Below are 25,286 nucleotides of genomic sequence, written 5' to 3' on the forward strand. Positions count from 1 at the left end.
TCATACAAAAAATAGAATCCATTGCATAAATTTAATGTCATACAAAAAATAGAATCCATAGAAAAAACCAATCAGTCCAACAACTATAGGTAAATTTCTAACTTCTAATGCAGTTCCACTTGGTTGATATTCAATTCCATCAACTACCCCTAGCCATAGCAAGCACAGAATCACAGTTGCCAATGTTACAACTCCAAAAGCTGCTCAATAAAACCTCTGGAATTAGTCCCTTTATCTCAGCCAAGGGTATAAAAAGAAAATTACTGAAGGATATAGAAATTAGAACCTGAAATATAAGAGAGTAAACTGAGGTTTCTCAGCCAAACTGTGGAAGCAATCCCTTCTCAGATCTTTAAATGCATCCTAATAGAATACAATAAAGTTACTATTCTAAGATTGCATCATTTACCTTAATCTATGACATTATTAATGTGAAAGAAAAACATTTTTGTTATAAAGAAAAGTCAAAAAGAATTTTTTTGTTGATAAATAACAGTCTATAGGAATAAAAGAGCATACTACACGGAAGGGTGTTGGTTCCTTTTATTGAACACCATGGGATTCACCACTTGTGCCCCAGTAGTGCAACCTGTTTTCACATTGGGAGTGAAACCAGGAAAAAAATCTGTAATCTTCTTATTTGTGACTGTTTTAGGGTTCTAAATCACAGATCTTTAGTTTACAGTCAGAATTAGCAAGAATGTTTTTGGGTTTTAAATCTCAATGAAACACATTTGCTGCACACATGACAAACAATCAAACACAAAAGTATGCGTATCTGATGCATATATTTGCACATTCATACAAGTATTTGTAGGTATCAGTCACAATACCACAAGAACATATATCTTATCAAAAGTATGGCCAATTGACGACATATCAACCACACAAAATTTATCAATCCTAAGGAATTTGAACAGAAATCAGATGAGAAGAAAAAATCTAGAAGAGATTGTTGAGAGAGTGTAAGAGGCAAAATTGTAAATTCTATTTTTCATGAGGCTGTGCAATTAAGCTTTTATCTTCATATCAAGTACAAAAAAAAAGTTAAAAAGATGTTATTTAGTGTGTTAAAGGAGTGTAAAAACACATATACCTCAACAAATGATAACCCTTCCAATATATTTGACTTGTATGGTCCAAAATACCCCTGACTTCTTATCACTTTACATATTTGGTTTCGAACAGATCTCCTAACATTACCAAAAACCAACTACCTTAGGCAACTTTCCACATCCTCTCCTAGCTTTTTCCTGCAAAAATAATAATTAGAGTTCATATAATAGAAATTTACAAGGAAAATGTTGAATACTTTATAACTTTATCAAGGAGTAAAAATTAATAAACAATAAAAGGACACAATTATGTTCTATCTTTTCATGTGCTTGAATACTTTAGACAGTCATTTATAATGGAGAAAAGAAGTTACCAACTCTTTCATGGTCTCCCAAATCAGAATAAAAATTAGCTGATATGGTCAAAACAAGACCCTTTCACTCTTATAAATATCCTTATAAATGTGAGAGTGTGTGACAGAAATGATAAGATAGTGATCACCTAAAACTCAAGACCCTTTCACTCTTCTATGGTCAAAACAAGAGCATGCAAGGACCTGATCATAGAGCAAAAAAGGTTGTTTTATTTGCCTATAAAGACTATGACTTGATCACCGATTATAAGTGTAAAAATAGAACATTAAAACTACAATAAAGTATTAAAGTACCTTGCCTTCAACCTCTCTAGGACTTTGATGGTTACAAGTTGTGAGGCCATGCAAGCATCGGGATTTACAAATACCAGACAGTTTCCACAGAAAGCATCACACGAAAGTGTATGTATGTATCTCTCACCTGTGACTTCTTTATGAACATGTGTCCTTTTTTAGTGTTGGACCAAATTCTTCGATGAGGTGTGTAGAAATAATTACTTGAACAGTGAATGCGGTATCCCAAAGTTGACTGCCATTGTAACCCTGTATTATATAACGAAAAATCATATATATATATATATATATATATATATATATATATATATACACTCTGATACTAATATGTGCACACAAAAGAATCATATTTAATGAAAGAAAGATGGGAAAGTGTCATCTTAAAACCTGCATTTCATTCCATATTCAGCAAACCAAAGATAATCATGTATCTTTGGGAGGTGTAGCTTGAAAGCCTCTGAGTTTGGATCTTCTGCCTAACAGCAGAGCATATTTAACACCTGAAGAAAAGGTTTTGGTTTAGACTATAGAAAGGGAAGGTTTCAGGAACTTTTCCATTTTCCAATATAAGGATTAGATAGATTATAATGGTATTGTTTACCTTGTTTACAAGCCCTATGCATATATAGCGAGTATTATCATCCTCATAATGGATGTGTTCCATGGCAGTGCTAAGAGCCTTCTCTCTCTACTTCTTCCTGGGCAATCTCATCAGTATAAGAGTAATAAAAAAAACTAAAAATATAATTTAAGAACTAACATTAACCCCCCATTGAAGTATGGCCTTTTCTGTTGGTGATCCAGAAACCTCAATTTCTTAGCCTCCCTATTAAACACCAACCATAATCAGGTATCATTTAATGATAATTATTATAAAAAAAAGATTTACTATATTTGAAAATACCTACCTCATGTAAAAAGACATTGCCAGTTGCATTTTGAGCTACGTACACTTCACTAATAAGATACATCATCTCTCCTTCTTCCTTAACTACCCTTTCAGCAGCCTCTTTACTAACAACCAAAACTATCCCAATTCCCATATTAAAAGTCCTCTTCATTTCACCATCTTCAACCCTTCTAGCCTAAAAAGGGGCAAAACTGGAAACATCATTAGAAAAAAACAAATAACCAACTTTTTATTAGTGCTATAATGAACTTCTAAGCTCAAAAGTATACCATTTGTGAATAGGATCACATAATTTACAGAAGAATGGTCTAAAAGAAGGAAAAAGACATTTACTCAGGGACTCAACAAGACAAACAAACAGTCTAAATTTAACAACAAGAATACGTAAGAGAAAACACAGACTACAATAAATAGTAAATGGAATTACTATGCAAAGTAAGTTTGCCCCAAATACAGAGGATCATTAATGAAAAATAAACCAAGATTTGAGAAGGTGAAGTGATTCTCTGTTTACCTGATTGAATTTTGGAGAAGATAAAGATGAACACAGATAACTAAGAGATAAGAGACCAGATGCAGTTTGTGCAGAAGTTTCCGAAGAGATAATTTCAACACGTGTTCTCATTAAGACTTTTAATTGGGATGAAATCCTTTGTTGATTCCATGGCAATAGGAAAAGGAAATGAAGATTTAATGGGTAGCAACATAGAGCCGACCAAGCAAAACCAAGCCATCCACAACTCTCAGATCAAGACGATGACAAACCTAGTGGGCGGTGGAGGCGCTGCTTAAGGCGACGACTTTGGGTGTCCACCGGAAGGGTTTTTTTACCGGCGGGAAGGGTTTTTGACCGACTTAGGGTGTCAACACGTGCACGCATAGAAACACGCTTCTTCCTTCCTTGTAGAATTCTTTATGGGATGTCACCATTAACATCTTCACAATTATGCTCCAGTGAGTCAACACCACTCCTTTGCTCAATCCGGTTGTACCGGAAGAATAAAGTATCGCGGTGTCATCGGATTGAGAAACGGAGGGAGACAGAGCAGCAAGGTTACACGATTTCTCTATCAAATCTGAGAAGTTTCCTAGATCAATTATCGATAGATTGAAGCCATTGACCTTAGAGAATGGTTGTTCAACCCTGATAATCAACTTAGGTTTTGAATCGCTGATTTGGTGGGAAAGTATAGGGGATTCGCGGTGGTAGCGATGGCGCCAATGGATGTAACGGTGAGAAAGGCAAGGCTACAGGGAAGAGGATGGATTTTAGGTTATAAAGAGAGAAAGGAAGACGAAGACCCTAGGCTTCTTTCTTGCTAATTGGAAGGGGGGGTTTAATTTTTCACATAGGCGGGGTTTTAATTTTTGGGGATTTCATTTCCCGCTCAAAACGTGTGTTTCATTAAAAAAATATAAAGCGACACACTTACATGACACCCATTTTATAATAGGTGTCCTCTGTATTTCTTTTTCTTTTTCTTTTCAGACACTAATTTCAGGGCACGTACAAATGCGTGTCCTCTATCCTTCAAATTTTATAAGAGATGACATTATTTTTTGGACGCACGCTTTTGCGTATCGTAAATCACTGCGTGTCATTGTTTGCGCGTCATTAAAGGTTGTTTTTCTAGTAGTGAATGATTATCTTTCCTTATATGAAATTTTATTTTAAAAAAATGAAAATTCCTAAAAAATGACAAGTGGAAAATAATAATTCTAAAACTCCCATATAATTACAAGTGGCAAAACTCTTGAGAATTTGACAAGTGGCAAAAAAACATTCATTTATTAGAGAGGATTATGAACAACAATAGCTTTATTGGTAAACTTCCTTGGGAATTAGGGAATCTACAAGTTTTGGAAGTCATAGATTTGGGTGACAATAAACTCGGTGGAAATATTCCCAAATGTATCGGGAAAAAACTTACATATTTGGTAGTTTTGAGGTTCAACAAAAACAACTTCACTGGTAGAATTCCTTGATCTCTTTGCAAAGATGGGATCTTGATTTCAATGTACAACGTCCAAAAGCTTACCTTGAACATGGGTGGGTAATAAATTCAATTATGGATAATATTATGTTCTTCCCTTTCTGAAGTAAATTCATGATTTTTCTTCACGAAAATCATTTGATTTTGGAATAACTAACAAATTAGCAAATGGGTGCTGTTTTACAAGAAGCAATCGGTCATTACAAGGCCCTTATGACCCAATTAACATCATGAAGAACTAGGTAAGTATTGTATACTAATTCTTGTAAAAAAAAGCATGGTGGTTGTTTTGTGAATCCAACCATGAAGTTTGAAAATTTCCATTTTTCAATCAATAATTGGTACTATATTCATCTTTATGAAGGTGCTTCAACGCCGATGATTACATCTACTTCAAGGTCCTTGCGAGTTTTTATGTTCTGTCGATCCTTTACTCAGATACATAAACCGACATACTGGTGTTTATCGGTAATGGATTTTTAGGTTGATGTTAATTGTATCATGTGTAAACCATAATATGCTCAATAACTTGCAATTATTGATGAAATAATCAAGAATTGACCCAAAATCATGCATTGATTGGTGATATTCTACACCACGTTTAGCTATGGTCGTTAATTTTATAATTGACCCAAAATCATGCATTGATTGGCTTGATTCTTTGTTTTGCAGCTTCTCGATATGTGTGTGAATGCTAACTCAGGTGATGCCTTCATTTGATAAACCTAGTGTGTTTAGTCTTAAAGAGAAACATTATATACTCACTCAGGTGATGCCTTCATTTCATCTTATGACTTATATTTCATCTCACATCTGTTTTAAGGTTGCTAGAAGTTACATTTCTGGTATAAAGGGTGTCCCTGGTTGTACTTGCATACTTTGTTAGTCAGTATTAGATACATACCATATATAGGTTATGTTGTAATTTAGTTGCTATCTACAGTCAAAGTCAAACCATTCTTGTTCCATTCATATATGTTTTTTTACAATTAAGTTTCATCACGTGCATTGTAGCAATTATTCTAATAAACATTTATGGGTTGTGTTCTTTAATGCTTGCAGATCTCGAAGTGGTGGTTCGATGGACTCACAAAGTGGGAAACGAAAGGAAGAACAAACGAAGAGACCAATAAGGGTAACAAAGTGGGCGTGATAAACTCATTAGGACATCGCTTTATTTATATAAGGGGGTGTCCAATCTTGGGGAACAAGGGTTGACTGTGGACTAGAGTCAATTGCCACATCAGCTGTGACTTGGCAGCCACCTCACCGTTTTTTTACTGATTTGTCATGGAAACTTTTTATTACAGGTCAAGGGACCATTTCAACCGGTCAATTTATATGTCGTTCCCTTAATGTACAAAAAAGATTAATTGGGTGACCTTTTAAAACAAACTTGACAAGTTCGTTAGGCTAACATGACATTTTCCCTTTTCCTATTAACAAATCCACAAGTCCGTGTATCTCATTTCCGACTTAGATATATTGAAATCATAATACCGATATTTAAATTTACAATTTCGTGTATCATTTCAAGAGATTGTAAGTATTAGATTACACTTTGGATAAGTTTCAACGTGCTCCCAACTTGTTTGTTTCATTGTCACTTTAGCCCAACCAATTTATCAGTTTTATTTTAAAATGTTTGTCATGTTATTATTTATTATTATTATTATTATTTTTTTGCATATGAAGGGAATCAACTTGTGTTTTACCGGTTAATTTATGTAACAAACCCATTATAACCGGTTAGGTTGGTTATTTGGCTTTTTTATTTGGCTAGAAAGTGTTGACATGTAGCTTCGTCATTCTAATGTCTTCCCATCTATCAAACTTTCATCTACATATCAATCATATGGCGGTTGGTTTAGTGATAAACGGATAACAATTATAAAGTCTTCCCATATGTGGAGATAAAGGCAAGAGAAAGGCGCACACATACACACACATACACATTGCTCAGTTTCATCCCCTGCCTCCCCCATTACCAAAACTCTAGTGCATACAGAGAAGATCAATGAAGAAGTACTTAGGAAACGCGTACATAGGAGACACATGTGTTCATACACATCTCTTTCCTTTTCAATTCAGTTATTTCTATCATTTTCCTCAATTTCTCGATGCCGTCTTTCGATTGTGTCTTTTGTCCGTTTAGTTTCTCATCGAACATAATCACTCTATTTCTATTTTAGGTATAAACAAATTGAGATTTTCTATTAGGGATTCTGATCATTAAATTTTACAGAAATGTTTTTCGTTCCATGTTTTAGAGTCCTATGGAAATTTAACTTGAAGTTCAATATATAAAAAGAATCGCTTGATATAAATTATGTGTTCTTTCTGCTCGTTAGTTTTCAGGATGAATTTTGGAATGGTTTCTGGTCAGTGGTCAGCCAACTTCGGGAAAATTGATTATCATGTTCAGAACCGTCAAAGCTCCTCCCATGTGTGGTACCTGAAGGAGGTCAATGTCACTACTAGAAAAACAGCCTTTCACGACGCTCATTGCGCATCGTAAAACGCTCAAACGACGCGCAAATGCGCGTCAAGGAAGGCCCTGTCATAACGAGAGACGACACGCTTTTGCGCGTCGTCTAGAGACGACGCGCATTTATGACACGCAATGCGTATCATTAAAGCCACTGTCAAGAAAGGCCATGTCATAAATTAAGATGACACACATTTTTGCGTATCGTAACTTTTATTTTTATTTTTTTTTAAAAAAAATATTTATAGATTTACGTAAATTTACTAATTTTCAAATTACATGACACATTTAATGTCTCATAATATAAAATAAAATCTCATACACAAAAAACAAAATAAATTGCACAAATTATAATATGTCATACAAATGATCATTCAAATGTTAAACAAAAATAATACATTGCTAACATGGGTTATGCATTCCTATAAAACTAACAACCCACTGTGACCTTAATCTAGATTGAGGTCGACTTGGATCAATGGCGACAATTGAACTGCAAGAAATATATAGATCAAATTGCTTAACAAGTGATAAGTAAACAAATCCATTAGGATTTAATCAATTTTACTTACTTTGATCTTAAAACTTCGGGAACTAGAAGACCAAATTGCTTAAAAAAATCAGCAAAAGCCTTGTTGGTAGGGTACCCTGTACAACTTATACAAATTGCTTCTAGAACCCCCTTCATGAAGAGTAAACAAAAGAAACTTTAAATATAATTCAGGAATCTTTATAAAAGTTCGAACATCATTATATGCAGTCTACTCACCCCACAACATAATTGATGAATGATGTTGACATTATCAAAGAGTAACATACCATTTCCTTTTGAAGATTCCCAGAGATCCCATCTCTCTAATATTGATGCCATCTCTCTAGCACCTGAGTCAAGGGGCATGTTGACTCTCCCCTGAAAATTAAAAAATATATATCAAAATTTTTAATACTCTTCACTCTAAATAATGTTAAACTGTTACCTTGTTTGATCTTTTGGATCGATTGCTTTCATAGGTGTGTCCAACAGCAACTGATATAACCTCTTCACTGTATGAGAAGGTGAAGAAGTGTCCATGTCATCTGATATACCAGATGAAGCTCTTGATAAGTAAACTTTACCACTCATATCCAAAAAACTTCTCAGGTCCATAAATATTACCTGATATGAATTGACTACTACTTTGAGGCTCGAAGGTTTGAATCTTCTGGTGCAAGTAGCTTAAACAATGCCAAAGCTTCCTCAAATTTTTTGGATGCTGTCAATTGTACAATCTGCATTTTGATACAAGATTTAGGCACTGATAAAATTACATAAATGGCCATTGCTCTTGTAAAATAATTGTAGCATAAGGCTTCTGAATAAGACGAGGCTCATTACTAATGTGCTCAATAAGGCTAGGCTCTAAATTCCTTAACTTCTCTGGAAGTTCACCATCAGGACCACATAGTGCATCCATGTTGTAATCATAGTTAAAAAGAAAGTTAATATGAACAAAAGTTACAGAACCATGTTTGATTTAATTTTTTTTTATTGAAAACAAAAGTTAATATGAACAATAACGCGAGGCTCTATTATACGACATGAACCATTAGGGTTAGTTGAATAGCTTCCTTTAGGGACTCCCCATAACACAGGATTATAACTTTTTATTGAAAAAAAAGAGTAAATTTTTAATTTTTAGAACAAATCAAATTTTTAGAATCAAGTATTCAAGAGCATGAATTAGAATTACCCCTAGTTGTATCCATCCTCATTTTGGATGGCTGTGATGTACTCCTGTTGCTCAGGTGAATCTGGTGGCAGAGATTTGAGCATCTCCATATCTAATCTTTTTCATTGCAATCCAAATCATAAAATCATACACTGTAAAATCTGAATAATAAGAAAGAAGGAAATGAAGAGTTTTTCTTACCTACAGACTTCCAAATTATGTGTGCGGCCAGCATCTGATAATTTTTTCAAATAAAGTACACCAGGCGAGTCCTTCAACACAATAACATATAAACTTTATAGCATTTTAAATGTTTAATAAAAAAGGATCACATATGTTTGAATTTTGAACATGGGTATGAATTAAAAAACATACCTGAGAAGTGAAGGCAAGATAACCTTTCTGGATCTACTGTAGAGTTGATAATGAAAGTAAGTTATACTTGAGCAGGTATGAAGGACAACGTGACATGTTGTACAATCAAACATTCAACCTGGATCAAGTTGCATTCGCTTCAGAAGGTATTAAAGATGCTCAGCAAACAGTATGTGTCACAATTATCAAGCATTTGCTACAAATAGGATCAAACAAAGAGCTGAAAGGATTGATGAAAAATGTGAAGATACAAGACATTGATGTTAGTATAAATATTATGAATCTCTTTCTTTTGATACTTTGTAATTACAGACCATTTAATCTTGTTTTTATGTTTAGAATTTGCAAGATGAAATGATGGACATGATGGATATAAGCAGTGAGATACAAGAATCTCTTGGTAGAAGTTTAGTGTGCCAGATGATATTGATGAAGATGATCTCATGGGTGGTAAGCACAAATTCATTATTATTATTTTTCTTTTTTTAAATGTTAACTTCACTTCATGGAAATGTTTCAGAACTTGATGCTTTAGAGGCAGACATGGGTCAAGAAACTGAAGGTGAAGGGGTACCTTCATATACTCAGCCTGATAATGAGCCCGATCTGAATGAAGAACTTAATATGCCTTTAGCTCCAAGTGTACATGCAGTGCCAGTGAAACCATCAATCAGATGACCTCATTACAAGATTCTAGAGTAAAATCACAACAAATTTCAAGAATTTTAGATACCCAAATTGCTAAAATTGAGAACTCTTATGTTTCACATATGCAATCTAACATCAGAAATGAAAAACAAGAAGTGCATTTAAATACTTCAAGAACAGATAGAAGAGAAGAAAAACAGGAAAGAATAAATTAGATGACCTTATTACAAGAATCTAGATTGAAATCGCAACAAACTTCAAGAATTTTAGATACCCAAATTGCTAAAACTGTGAACTCTTCTGTTTCTCATACATCTAACATCAGAAATGAAAAAAAAGAATTGGGTATATGATTTTTAACACTATTGATTCAAAAAAGTTTTACCTAGTCGAGCAGCATGCTTAAGCATCATCTGTGGTAATATCCCTTTTCTGCAAGGTTAGCTTCCAAATTTAACATCATTAATTAGTTAATTAATCAAAGGGTATTTTGGGAAAATCATAAAAAAGATAACCTTTTTTGGTTTTGTGTTACTAGGTTATGCATGATCCAAGCGGAATGAGTAGAGGTTCTGGTTTTAAATACTAGGAATAGGAATATCTTTTACAGGTTCTTGATCTTTGGGTAAAGGGGTTTTAGGAGGGCGACCTCGTCTTTTTATAGGTATGTCTTTTACAGGTTCAGTGAATGCAAGAACTACATCAGGATCTGGTCCCACTTCAAATTCTTCACGATTGTCTATTTCTGCCCTTAGTTCTGCAGAATCCAGGGCACCATAACATAAGATCTGCAAAATGATTAGCTTCCTACTTGCAGAAAGGGTATAATAGTCCTTTTCCAAGACACTCAAAAAATTCTCAATCTTAGTAACTTTAGGCAAAAGTGAATTGATGCAATTCCATGAAATTACACTTTGTATCCTTGCTACGACGTTAGTGGAGCGTGTGTGGTTAACCGGCACACTAAATGGGTTCTAAGCAAAGGTAGCGAATGGTGACTCGATGTTTGTCATAGTTCGGTAGAGCGTGTGTGGTTAACCGACACATTGAATATGTGACTGTAACATTGGGGGCATCATGTAAGTTTGCATGGTTATTCACACCCTATTTTGTGATCCTCAGCATCCCAATCACAAACCGAGGGGCATATTGAGATTTAAACATGCCATTGAAAAGTTCAATGAATCTCAAAGGATCTAGGAGTTTTCAATACATTTAAAACTTAATCTCTTTTTCGTTTTTCATGGTGGAAAATTAGTGAATCGTCATTCACTTACCTTTAAATGTTCTGCAATTTGGGTTACGACATCCCTCTCCCAAGTTGTAGGCTATTGTGTTTGGTCCTATCCTTAATATCTCATTGGTGTTTTATTAAGGACTCACTCAATCAACTAACTTGAATTTCTCCTATTTGTAGATGTCAAAGTCTGACAACTATGGTCATCCTGAATCCGTTGGAAAAAGTTTTCCACATAAAGATGATGTTCCACTATTGGATTGTGGAAATGGAAATCATGCTTCACTTCCTCCACCTCCTCCTATTGTTCTCCTTAACCCACAATTTCAAAGGTTTGAAAATTTCAAGCTCACTCAAGCCCTTTTGGTAAGTAAACATGAAGAAGGAAAGTCAGTGTGTGTGCACACACCTTAGAGATGAAGTCATACATTGATAGGTTAAGAATGTTGGGAGTCGTAGTCCGTGAGAAGCTGGTTGTTGTTGGGTTCTTCAATCGCTTCCTGACTCATATAGTGAGTTTGTAAGAGAGTACTATATGATAGACCATGACGTGATCCTCATCGATCTCGCCTATTTGCTTGTTGCTGATGAATCAGCAATGATTTGGCGCGCTAGAGAAGCAAAGTTGATTGGTGGATCTGCCTTCCAAACTTCCATGGATATATGCAATGGCAATGAAAGGCATGCCATGGTCGAAAAGTTTGATCATAAGAGAAAGGCAAAGTCTGAAGTAGTTCAATATGTTATTCCAAAAGAGTCAATTTGCTTTAGTGCCAAGAGAATGGGCATTGGAGACGAAGTTGCCCTATTTACCTGAGAGATCTAAGAGATGGGAGAGTCAAGACATTTGGCTCTGCTTCAGAATCGAAGAAAAGAAAGGAAGCTTAAAGGAAGAAGCGTGCTGAATCTGATCGTGAAGAAATGGATTTTGATCGCATGGATTCGAAGATTGGATTTTTTGAGCTGCTACTTTAGAGTTACGATAGATTGCTAAGAAATGTAATAGCATAGTTTTTCAATTGAGTTGTGCTGTAAGGACAAAATTTTCCGCAATAAAATAAAGATTTTGTTTTATTTATTTATCCTTGCAAAGACATATATGAAAAATTGATGTTTGTGTATTTCTATTATTAGCAATGTTGAAATGGATGCGATTCTTAGTTATGTTATTTATGATAGTGTCATAATTTTCAAAGTAAGGAAAGATTCTCGTCGCCCAAGTTTCAATTGGACAGAAACTTGGAATCATACAACCAGAATTGTGTGATGTATGGAAATCTTGGTACTTAGGTAATTAAGACTAATTCCTTGTTCACATAAGTATGTGAGTCAAGTGAAGGACTAAAGAAACTAATACACAATGTTGTGCACTAGTCAAGTCCACCATAAATAATAATAACATTATTCGTCATGATTTAATAAAGGTCTAGTAAATGTGGTTATACTTACAAGATTAAGTGTAATTCTGAATAATTGAAAAGTTTCAATGAATGACAAAACGAATGAGTAGAATCAATGAAGGCAGAAAGATAAAAAGTTTCTCCAAGAAGGGAGAGTACTTTTGTATCGAGTTTTTATGATCATCTTAATGATTAAGAGCCATATCATAATTGATCCTCTAAGGACATCTTAGTGCACTAGTATGGCTAAGAAGAGGAATTGGAAATTGTTAAAATGGTTAAATCAAAAGGATGAATCATGCTTCGTTCCAAAATCAAGTCTTAGAGTCATACTCCAAGAATGTGAATTGAGTGACACATTTTAAGAAGGTCTAACACACTTATCAAATGTAAAGTAGAAAAATTGTTTTTCTTGCTCTTACACATTTGAAATTGGTAAGTTGTGATGTCTTGGAGAAGACAAAGACCAACTAAGACCAACTGTGTGTAGTGGTTTGTCTTGATATAGACACACACTAATTCTTGAATATTTTTTTATCAAGAAATATTTCTTAATAAGAGAATCTAATATGTCAAGAGGTTAGTGGGAGTCTAAAAGATCTTGAAAAGTTTCAAGAACTAATCAAGAGTAAACTTGTTAAACACTAGCACACGACTTAAGGATTTTAACCTATCGTGTTGACGTATTCTTGTTTCTATGTCAATCCAGTTGAATTGATTATACATATGAGTTCTACGTGTTCTCAATAGGTTTCATAAGGGCAAACACCTTGTTCAATGAAAGTACATTGACTATCATAGGTGAGCTGCTAAATAACTTGGAAGCAATGGTGGGATCCTTGATGGCAAGAAATTAAGTATGAACAGGTTATGTCCATAAGAGTTTGGATTTGTCACAAACATTATCTTGTGACTATGGTTATGACAAATTCACATGGATAGGAACACATGCACCATAAAATCTAAGTGTCATAAGGTTTCTCTCCTTCATGAAAATGATTATGAGGAAACGCTTTCACTAAGAGAGATTTTAAGAGGATAACGATTATGTATGTTGAATTCTCAAATTCGATTATGATTACGAAATCCCTCTTCATAGTTCGAATTGTGAGATTTGGCAATTGGTCTGAACATTTGGGACTTAGTAATATAAGCTCAAATTAGTTTAGACACACATGTGAGCTGTCTGAGGAAAGGTGTATGAGTTTGAGAAGCTTAGATAAAGGATTATCGAAGCACATCGTATTGGAAATATGAACTTTGGAAGTCAATAAGTATTGTCTTCTAGAAGTCTAACTGTTTTCTGAATACATGTCAAAGCTAGTAGGAGCATAAATGTTATGCTGGAAAGGATATAATCATCATGTTAGTGGGAGCATGATTATTATTTTAAGTATTGCAAGTTGGCAATATTAATTATAGAAAAACAAAAGTTTCACTTTGCAAAGTTACACGGGTTGAAAAGTTGTTTTTGCTATAATTAAGGGAGAGAATGTTATACTTCTTTTTCCAATCTAAAAGCTTAGATCGAGAAATTTTAATTGAATTTAGTCAAGGATGTATTTATTAATTGCATTCTCAAAGTTCGATTATGATTACAGCATCCCTCTTCATAGTTCGAATTTTGAGAACACAACAACTAGAAATATTATGACAATATTATAATAAGAAACTGGTAATTATATACTACAAGAAAAAGACCCTTTTACGACGCGCAAAACACGACGCTCTTTGATCTATGTTACGCATTAGAGAGCGACATTAAAAAAGTGTCATCTCTTCAAAAATTTTAAGGATTTAGGTCGCGCATTACTGAGTGCCCTTAAATTAATGTCTCATGTAAAAATATTAAAAACACGGAAGGCACTTGTGCGTCGTCTGTGAATGTCATTTTATATATTTTTTTTAAGAAACGCGCGTCTCAGAGGGAAAATGAAATCCCCAAATTTTTTAAACCCCCACCTTCTTCTCCCTCGTCTCCACCCCTCATCCACATCCACTACCTCCAATCCTCATTTCCTCTTCTAGCCTCAAACTACGGCGATGCACCTTCTTTCTTGAAAAATGCTTCATTTACCACCATCGTCCGATTATGTGAACCCAAGGAATTGATGGAGACGAAAAAGATTATGGATCAATTGCTTCACATCATGTTTAAGGTTAAGGGTTTGAGATTTCTTCCAAATCGACCCTCACACTAAATGGTTCGATCTCCTCTCTTTTTACCTTGTTCCCTCTACTAATGCCTCCACCTTCTACCATCGATGTTGATCTTTGAATTAGCAACAAGAAGCCCTAGGGCCTCCGCCTTCACCCACCTCCAGCGCCTCCAACAAGAAGCCCTAGCTCCCCTGCCTTCACCCACGTTCTCACAGTCGATTGTAAATCGGTTTTGATGTTCTTCCAAGATTCATGGCTTACACATCTCTCAATTCTCTTTCTGTTGGTGGATCTGCTCTTTTTTGCTCTCGATCGAGGGTTTTTTGGCTTCAGGTCTCAGATTTCTTTTAGGCCTTCTTCAACTGTACTCATGCATAAATTCTTTGGTAAGGGTTTTTAATCGCTCTTTAATTTCGATTCTATGTTGTTTCCGTTAGTTAGTTTGCTTATTTTCTGTTCAATTTTCGTTATTTAGTTGTTTTATTAGGGTTTTTTTGGGCTTCAGGTCTCGAATTTCTTCTGTCACCATGTCGATGTGTACTTCCCCCCTCGATGGTGACACCTAATCAAGAAGCAATCGATACATTCATGAGCATCACTGGTTCATCTAAATCGGTTGCTATATAGAAACTCATGGTAATTACGCCAAATCTTCATCTAAATCGCATCACTGTTCATATAGCTTTTGTTTTCCTCTTCCTTCTTGATTAACTGTTATCGTTTATTTGATTTATTCTGGTACATATTAACAGTGTTAATTCATGCTTATATGTTATATTGAGCTTGATTTTGATATTATAATAGAATATAGGTGTTAGTTTTTTACTATTCCATAATTTTTTGTTTGATTCGAATAAACTAATTCCATACAGATGTAATTTTGATTTACTATGTTATCGTAGAAAGGGCTAGGGCTTGATTTCAAAATTAGTACTTATATACACAAAAGTGGTAGGGTTTTCTGTCATATCAAATCTACGAACATTACTTGTTATGAAGTTCAATCAAGGTAGCGATTTTTTGTTGGTACGTGTTTGTAAGTAACTTGTTTGGCATCAAAAAGGTCAACAAGTGAGATTATTTCAAAATGGTCTAATTTTGAATTTGCTTTCTTGATGATTTGTTGCTTTGAGTATTTTTGCTTCATGTTTTCTTGGATTTAATTTTGTAAATTTCAAAGTTTACTAAGATATTTTCTATCTATATTTCTGTCAGGAGCATGGTGGAGATCTTAATGTAGCTGTTAATGCACATTTCACAGAAGGAGATAGAAACATCTTACTTTCTTACATATATTTCACTGATGTTGTTATAGAAGACATACAACCTCCATTGCTGCCCCACCTGAGGATTTCATGGACATAGATGATCCAACTATTCCACCTCAGAGACGTCCTCTCTCCCTCTTTCCTTCTGCTAGAGATATCAACATGAACCTATTCTCTCTTCTTGATCCAAACTTCACAAGAAGTATGTTTGATAGTGGGCCAAGGTTCAGGGGTAGTGAACCATTTTTGTCTCATCCAAGAGAACTAAGACATATTCTAGTTGAGGTCGTGGGTGGGCCAAGTACATAATCAAATCATTCCGGACATGATCCATGAATTGAAGATGTCACAGAAACAACAACAGAAAATGTCCCAGAAACCCGTGCACATGAGATAGCTGGTAGGTATCATGTTACAGAGTATCTTATTGTCTTATTAATCTTTATTGTCTTCTCTTGCATCTAAAATTACCATTTTACCCTTGATTTTTGTTTTTTCTCAGAACTGGATTTGGGGAGGACAAGAATTTCCATGTAGTTTTAAATTATGTGATAGCTGGTAAGTATCATGTTACAGAGTATCTTGGTTCTGCTGCATTCAACAAAGCTATTCAAGCACATGATCTTCACACTGGAATGGATGTGTGTGTGAAAATAATAAAAAAACAACAAACTCTTTTAACCAGAGTCTTAATGAGATAAAGCTTCGAAAATATATCAACAAAAATGATCTCAGTGACAAATATCACCTTCTCATACTTTATGATTACTTTTACTACTGAGTAAGTCAAATTCATAACTTTTTTTATTAATTTGATTTTCCCTTTTTGTATTATTAACTTGTTTATAATAAATACTTTCAGGAGCATTTATTAATCGTTTATGAACTTCTCAAGGCAAACTTATTTGAAATGAAAACAAAATTTGAATGTTTTCTCTTAAAAACAGGACAAGTCTTTGCGTGTTCGTTATATAGTTGCTAATCAATTGTACGAACTATGTGAAGGTGTGGGCCCTGAACCCACCAAGTATGTTCAATTTTCAAATCCAAAACAGTTTCTTTTCTTTTTTATTTTTCTATTTTCATTTTTTAACATTTTCCATCTAAATTATAACAGGGGTGAGTTAGTTCCAGCATACGCTGAGGCTACTTTGTGATAATGAAGTTGAAGTACGTATTGCAACTGCTGAAAAAGTCACCCAATTTTGTCGTATTCTTTCCCCACAACTTGCAATTCAACATATTCTTTCATTTGTAAAGGTACAATCTTTAATAAAAAAAACATGGTATCTTACATTTATATTTCTTGTTTTTTTTTTTCGTTTTTTTTTCATTTTTTTTCAGGATACCAGGAGAGATTCTACTTCAATCCAGGTGACATTGGCTTCAAGGTCCGTTTTTTATACAATCATACCCATGTTTCATATTAAATCGGCACTTTGACTTTTCAATGTAAGGGTAAGATAGTCATTTAGTCTTTTGATAATTTATATTTTATTGTGTAGGTGTTCCAAACCAAGTTTGCTAAGATAAGCATGGGTATGAATTTCTCAATCCTTTTACCTAATTGCTCTCCTCCCAACACGTTAAAATTAATGAATTTTTTGATTTTTTTTTTGGCACTAACACTTGGATGATGCTTACTTTGACTTGCTGTTGGAGAGGGTAGTGGAGTGGGCTTGCTGAGTGCTGATTGTGTGTTTGATGGATGAATTGGTCCTGATTTGTGGCTGGATACTAAAGGTGATGAATGCCACAAATTATTCTCATTATTGTTTGTTTTTTTATGTTAGTGTTGCGAGAACATATGTATTTAGCTTTCAAGGAGATGACTACCTCATCTGTCGTGGGTCACGCTCCATATTACTGCTTGCAGTAGAAGCAGAAAACGGTGCTGATTTGTTTCTTTCTACTTAGTATTTCTTACTGGTTGTGAACAAGCCTCTCATCTCACATTTGAGTTTATAGGAATCAACAATCACTATGAAACTTCTAGTGTTTAGATTTCTTACTGGTTGTGAACATTTGTTTCTTCCCTTTCTACCCTTCACTTGCAGGTTGATGATTTGTCAAGAATGTTCAGACTATTTTCCAAAAAATACCCCATGGATTGGATCCTGTCTCTAGTATGTTTAAAAAGGTTTGTGATTTAGAAGCTTTGGAGGAAACGAGACTCAAGCAAAAGTAAACACACAGAGAATTGTTGGCACATAATAAGCTAGATAATGCAATTGTATATAAATGAGTTCATTTTTTATAACATTTACTCACTATTGGAATAATTATTTGTATTTGACATATTAGTGAAATGAATTATCTTTGTTATTTGTGGTATTTTATTTTGTATTATGAGATTTTTAATGTATTATTTAAATTGAAAATTAGTAAATCTATAAATAATATTTTTTTTAAACATTTAAGATTATGATACGCAAAAATGTGTGTCATCTTCATTTATGACATGGCCTTTCTTGACAGGGGCTTTCTTGATACGCATTGCGTGTCATTAACACGCGCGTCGTAAGGTTATGACACGCGAATGCGTGTCGTCTTCCTTTATGACAGGGCCTTCCTTGATACGCATTGCGCGTCGTAAATGCACGTCGTAAATGCGCGTCGTAAATGAGCGTCGTAAATGCACGTCGTCTATAGACGACGCGCAAAAGCGCGTCATCCCTCTTTATGACAGGGCCTTCCTTGACGCGCATTTGCGCGTCGTCTGAGCCTTTTACGACGCGCAATTTTCCAAATGAATTGTATTCCATACGCTTCGGGTATAGGATCGATTGCATATGCTGTAATATTTGACCGTTCTAAAATTTTCCAAATGCCTAGGGCATTTAGAGGGAAAAAGGGAATAGAACCGGTTTTGACTAAAATAATTAAACAACAGTCAAGGACAATCTAAGGTTCGCCAAAGATTGGTCGCTTGTGGACAATTGGAAGTATAGTCATGGATGGACCATATTGACATTATTATGAATAGATAAGATTCTATTTAGAATAAGTTGTCATATTGCAAATATGGAAATGTTTCCGTATTCGAAGTTGGATATCGAGAATCAATGTCTAGATTAGAAACTTTTATGCAAGAAGGATGTTCAGAGGAATGTACTTTGAATGTGAGACTTCATGACTATGAAATTGTCTTGTAACAATATCCAATATAGCACTTTGTAATTTCATTGGCAAAGTCTTGGTGACTTTGGCACTGTGATATTACGAAAGGACCGTTGCATAAAATGTTAGAATCTAACATATTCTAGTAGCGGCGAGAATTTTGTATTCTTACACTAATGGATTAGGAATTGTGAAATAAGCATCATTGGAAATGTGTTAATTTGATCTATTTCACAAAATAAGGACCATAGGTAAACATAGTGTGCATGCTAAGAGCAAAGGACAATTGTTGTTATAATTCAAGTAAGAAGTTGATTACCTGAAACAAAAAATAATGAGTAATCAATATGGTGATTAAATAAAATGTTTTATTTATACTCAAAGGTTTGGGACCATATAAGATTAGTATTATTTTTGTGTTTCACTTTGCATGTTTTGACTTCTCGGATAATAAGATTATTCAAATCCTCCACAGTCGCTTATACTTTGGAAGTAGGTATGAATGAAGACTGTTATGAACCCGTCTGTAGATTGTCTAAAGTGTTTAGACATAGCACAAGTTTGCTGCAGATTTCATGAGTGCTGCTATAAGATTAGAGTATTGGATCAAACCCACGCTCACTAGGAACGCTTCATGGATTTTATAACGAGTGATTGGTGAGACGATAATATCTTATATTCTTGAAACCGAGATGTGTAAGTTGTATCTTGTGAGTTGGTTACACATTGATAATATGTAAACGCACCAGTAACTTGGTGTTATAAAACGTATTGTTGTGTGTGATTCGGTGAGTGAGTACAAGTGAGCATTGAGTCGAAGTTTATCCGTTCCTTTTACCCAAAGTGGGATAAAAATCATATATGTGGGCCCCTTGATGATTTAGTGATGACACCTTAAGTGCTTGGCCAAGCCGGGACTAAGTTGATGTGTTCAATTGTAGTCCGTTGTCAGTCGTCATAAATCGGAAATCGGGAAACAACACGTGAATAGAGAGTATCATTAAAATTCATGTCTCAGTTCATACGATATCTAGAATGGAGGAATAAATGATCCTTTATCTAAAGGACAAGTTGCTGATAAGATCAAAGTTCGACAACGTCTTTGAGAGCTACGATTACTAATCGAATTGTACTTACATTATAGTTACTAGACTTATCCAAGTGGGAGAATGTTGGATTAGTGTCTAAGCCCGTAACTATATTTGGTATGTACTTGACCCGGTTGTGCATGGTCCTTTTGGGTTGCCTTCACCAAAGCAACTTGATAGCTAGGATGATTTATGGAGAAAAAGGATTAATTATGATTTATTAATATATTATATGAATAATATATTAAAGGAGAAATCATATTATTTAATTTTATATTAGTCAAGAATTAATTAAGAATTAGTTTTGCGACTAAAAGACATTAATTAAACTTAGGGGACTAAAATTGTAATTATAAGATAGTTGCAATTGGGCGATGGATCACCTTGGAACATAGGTTGGGCGAATTCTAAGGGAAGCCCATAAGGAATTCATACAAGGGTGTTCTAAAGGGAGTCCATGGGCTAGAACGTTTTTGGTGAACTCTTTTGTTAGAACCCAAAAACGTGGTGAACTCTTTTGGAAGAACCCTAGGACGTTTTTGGTGATCCTCCTCTTTCTCATAAGTCATTCTCTTGCTCTTGGTGTTTGTAAACCATTAGAGGAGTGACATTTGTGACAATAAGCTCCAATGAAAGAAGATTGAAGAGATTCAAGCCATTCTATAAGAGGTAATCATCTAGATCTGTTCATATATGTCAATTTCGGAATTAGTATGCTAGATCAAGGGTTTATAAGTCTTGGATGAATTGCATGTACAATAGAGAAACCTAGATCCAAGCTTTAGGGTTTGCATGAGCACATAGGATGTTCTTTTGTATAAACCCATCATCATGTACTTCTGGTTCTAAGGGGAAGAGCTCGGGATGACTACATCGCACACACTATTGGGATTCTGTTATGATGTTTTACTATGATTTATGACAATTTGATACATTGGTTTATTTCAAATGTTTGGATGATATGGAAATTTACTATTTTATCTAATATTAAATTGAGAACTTTTGGGACCATATTTTTAGATGTTACAATATTGGTGTGGTATATTGGTATTCCAGTCCGATGACTGAGTGGGTTGGTTGTAATCCATCCTGATGGTTATGGATCCAAGGGTATTCGAGTCCGATGACTGAGTAGACCCGTTGTATATTAGCATTCCAATCCGATGACTGATTAGGTCGGGGGTAATCTAGCCCGATGGCTGTGGACCCGAGGGTATTCCAGTCATCGGATTGAGTGGACCTGTGGTATACTGGTATTCCAGTCCGATGAATGAGTGGACTTGTTGTATATTGGAATTCTAGTCCGATGACTGATTGAGCCAGGGGTAATCCAACCCGATGGTTGTGGACCCTTGGGTATTCCAGTCCGATGACTAATTGGACCCAACATTCTTGTTTGTATATGTGTAACAACCCGAAGTTGTTCAACACCGAAAACCGTTCTACCCGAAAAATTCGCCGTTTATCAAATTCGTTCCGTTTTCGTTTTGGGTTAAGTTATTTAAACTTATATGTTTATTATAATCTGATGAGTGTCCAAACCCATTAGGAACTCATGAAATTAGCCCAAAAATATTTATTTCAGAAATTTTAGAAATATCCTCGCCGGGTTACGGAAACTTAATCGGGTGCGACCTAAAACCCCGTTTAATGCTGGTATCGGGTAGAATTCCACCATGTCCAAGTTTTGAGACCGATATAAACATGTTTAAACATTCATTTGAAGATTTTTCTTCCTCTCTCTACTCTCTCTCTAACCTCTCTCCTAAATCTAAGGTCAAGGGTCCAAAACTCAATTTTAAGGCCTCAAATCTCTAAGGTACCTTCCTAAACTCATTGTGTATCATATTGGACCTTTAAATTCGAGATTTATTCATGATTTAGAGGCTTATATATGAGTTTATGGCCCAGGATGGTGCTTAGGCCGTAAACCCATATTTAAAGGGTTTTTAAGCCCTAAAACCCTTCCAAACCACAACTAGACTTTAGATATGGCTAAATGACTTCATGGAATGGACTTAGAACACTTTACACATGAATTTTGGGGGATTTGTATGAGTTTACAGCCAAGTCATGAGCTTGGGCCGTAAACTCCTCAATCATGGGTGTAAACTCATTTTCAAGGTGTTAGAAAGCCATCCAACACCACCAAAAGCCTTGGAATAAATCATAGGACCAACCAAAAATAGTTTAAGGGCTTTAAACATAACAAAACCTCTCATATGAGAGTTTACGGCCATAGAACATGCTCCAAGGCCGTAAACTCCTAAAAACATGTCATATTATGCCCAAAAATCATTTCAAGGCTTGTAGGAATTTTTAGAATCACATGTGATTAACTTTGGAACCTTAAAAACACATATTCAAAGGAGTATGAGAGTTTACGGCCATAGGCTCCATGCCAAGGCCGTAAACTCCCTTAAGTATTGTCATTTGATGTTTTAAATTAATTCCAAGCCTTAGGAAAAATTATTCCAAGCATTCCCAAGTGATATTAGCCATTTGTGACCCATTAAGCACCATAAACCACCCCACCATGAGTTTACAGCCGTAAACTCATGGGGAATGGGTGTTATAGACCAAAAACTCTTGTATGAGTTTACTCTTGGGGAGTAAACTCAAATTCCAAGTCCCTAGTGCCATTACACGTCCGTAGATGTCACCCGGGTCCCTCCAAACACTTGTAATGGGGTGTTTCCGCGACTAAAAGTGTTTGTCCCTAACAATTAAATAATCTAAGTCCTAATTAGATACAAATGTGAATTTTTGCATTATACTTAGGAACCTCGTGCGTTTGCAAGCCCCGAACCAACGTTTAGCATCCTAAATCGTCACGTTTCTCGTCCGATGAGTTCATACCCCTACGCTCTTTCCGTGTTTTTCAATGTTTTCAGGGGGGAATACAAGCAAACTATAACTGTTTTCGAATTATAATATTGATATGTTTCAAATAATATCTGGCAAACTTATAAACACTTTTACTCCTTATGTATTATGCTGAGCATAAGGGATGATTTATCAACTACAACTAAAATGGATTTTAGTTAAGAAAATAACCAAACTAATCAAATTATTATGAGAATAATTTGGGGTTCTTTAGTTCTCGTTTATCATGTATAGATATGTATATAAAGTTATTAGATAAACTATGTCTGATTCAGTTTATCTCTGTATCATTTGAATGTATTGTCAGATAGCTTCATTGTATGTATCTATATTCACTGTATTATGTTTCATAATCTTTTATATGTTTGATATCGTATGAGAACCCTGTGAATAGTTTAGTACTAGTTTGTGAGTTAGTCACTACCCTTTATGGATGATCAGTAAATCCTCCTCGGAAGTGTAACCAGAGTCTCCTGGAGGGAGAGCGAGGAATTTGTGAATAGATCTATTCGGGACTGACAATCCCACACCTTAACTGCTAGCTACAGTTAGGCGGGCACGCCTGGGGTGACAAATTCTGGATATCGTCCGACGTCTGACAAGCGTCAAGGAGGTCTCGTTGTCGTATCAGCATGGTTACCCGACTCACAATATGTATTAATATAATCTTATTCACGGTATCGCTTTGGGTTTGGTTTTGACTTTGATTCAATTTCATATCTACTTTCTATCTATAGTTTCCATATCTAGTACGGGATGGTAGTCCCATGGTTTTCAGTTTATTGAACTTGTATCTAGTGCGGGATGTTATTCCTATGGTTTTCAGTATGTATATATCTTATATCTAGTACGGGATGATAGTCCCATGATTTCAAGCTATATCTAGTACGGGATGATAATCCCATGGTTCTGAATCTATAACTAGTCCGGGATGGTAGTCCCATGATATTCAATCTATATTTTCATGTATATCAAACTATCTTGTATCTAGTTCGGGATGTTAGTCCCAAGGTTTTCAAACTACTTTCTATCTACAGTTCGTGTATATTAAAGTATTTCATATCTAATTCGGGATAGTAATCCCATGATTTTCAATATATAGTTTTGTGTATTAAACTATACTCTGTGTTATTCAATCAATCTTGTATTTAGGAAAATATGGGATTTTCCTGGGGTTAACATATAACGCGTAATTGAACTGTAATGAAGGATAACTAAACTGTTTAACATAAAAAATATGGGATTTTCTTGGATAACAGACCTTTTCGGAAAACTAAAGGAAATTGGTACATTTTTAGAAAACAAACATCTTATGAACTCACCAGCTTTATGCTGATTTTCAAATCGCTTGTATTCTCAGGTCCAAGTTAGACAGGTACCCGGCGATACCTTTTGGTGAAGACGGAGTGCTCAGAAGACTCGTCTCAACTTTTGTTTATATGATATATGTATAAAACTTGTACAATTTACTTTTGAAACAAATGTAAAACTTTCAAATATATGTAATGTAATGGTTGTTTACTGTGATTATTATGTACATTGGATTTGATTCTCAACGTGGAGTCAACCCCGGAAATGTTTCCGCCTTTGGTTTTCGGGGTGTGATAATATGATATCAGAGCCCTTGTTTATAGTGAACGGAGTATACCAAACCTTACATGGTATAAAACTATAAACACTAAAGGGCCTCAGTGCTCTGAACTAAAAGTATCCTTCAAACTATAAGTATTTTCAAAAGAATACAAGTATACCGAACCGTCGAGATCCGTAACTACAAGTAGAACAAAACATAAGTAAATGGGTGTTGTACGCTACGGTTAAACCTAGGCAGTTATGTAGTCGTGTCTAGGATCAATATTGCCTGTCCAACTATATTCATTCGAGACACGGCCAACATGTGCTTGGGAGTGACTGTGGTACGCAGCATGCCTAAAACTTACCTAATATCCCAAACAACGAGTCGTCGCTGCAGCGAACCATGAAATACTATGGGAGTATTTCTCGAGCCAATCCTTGGTAGAAAGTTCTCGTATATGCGTTGTTCCTTGATCATTCCTCTAGCGATAAAATGTTCTGTCTTGATAACTCCTTCCTGCTTTATCGCTTTGTATGATGTTATATCTGTCTTGATGAGATATCCTCTGTTCCTTGTCTCTTGATTCAATTTAGAGGACTTATGACCCTCTCTTTCCTGATCTTTTTAGATCAAGATGCCTCCAAGAAAGAGACCCAGCTCAAAAAACAACAGCAACCCTCCTTCGCCACCACCTCCTCCTCAAT

At 35.1% G+C, this 25,286-nt stretch overlaps 1 pseudogene; it reads left to right on the plus strand.

The window, feature by feature from the left end:
* The first annotated feature begins 927 nt into the window (after positions 1–927).
* Positions 928–9,877, plus strand: LOC145067058 (vacuolar protein sorting-associated protein 60.2-like; annotated as a pseudogene).
* Positions 9,878–25,286: the final 15,409 nt, after the last annotated feature.

The sequence above is a fragment of the Lactuca serriola genome, chromosome 8 (assembly GCF_051521515.1).
Source record: "Lactuca serriola cultivar US96UC23 chromosome 8, Lser_US96UC23_V15, whole genome shotgun sequence".
Taxonomy (NCBI): domain Eukaryota; kingdom Viridiplantae; phylum Streptophyta; class Magnoliopsida; order Asterales; family Asteraceae; genus Lactuca; species Lactuca serriola.